Source organism: Geospiza fortis, unplaced genomic scaffold (assembly GCF_000277835.1).
Source record: "Geospiza fortis unplaced genomic scaffold, GeoFor_1.0 scaffold102, whole genome shotgun sequence".
NCBI lineage: Eukaryota > Metazoa > Chordata > Aves > Passeriformes > Thraupidae > Geospiza > Geospiza fortis.
Genome location: NW_005054373.1, coordinates 1,883,630 through 1,884,001, shown reverse-complemented (window position 1 = coordinate 1,884,001; position 372 = coordinate 1,883,630).

Here is a 372-nt window from a genome sequence, read left to right as displayed (position 1 = left end):
ATTTAAAAAAGGCAAAAGAAGTTAAACAAAGGAGACATTTGCTGCTGGATTTAACTTTGTATGAGACATAAACGGGGAAAACCAGGTTTTTTATCCAAGATTTGATTAAAAATCACCTTGAGAAAGAGGAGAGTTGAGCCCTGCCTTGGACTGTGGGCTCTGCACAGCTCCTCCTGCCGAAATTCCCATTTTTTGGGATCTTTGAGGGGTGGGAGGCATTGCTGTGTGCCTGCAGCAGCACAGGGAGCAGGAGCTCACTTTTCCCAGCTCAATGATTCCCTTATTCCCAGCTCCATCCCAGGAAATGAGCTCTGAGTGCCCAGGGCTCCTCCGAACCAGCCCAGCTCCCGGCAGAGCCTTGGGATCAGCAGG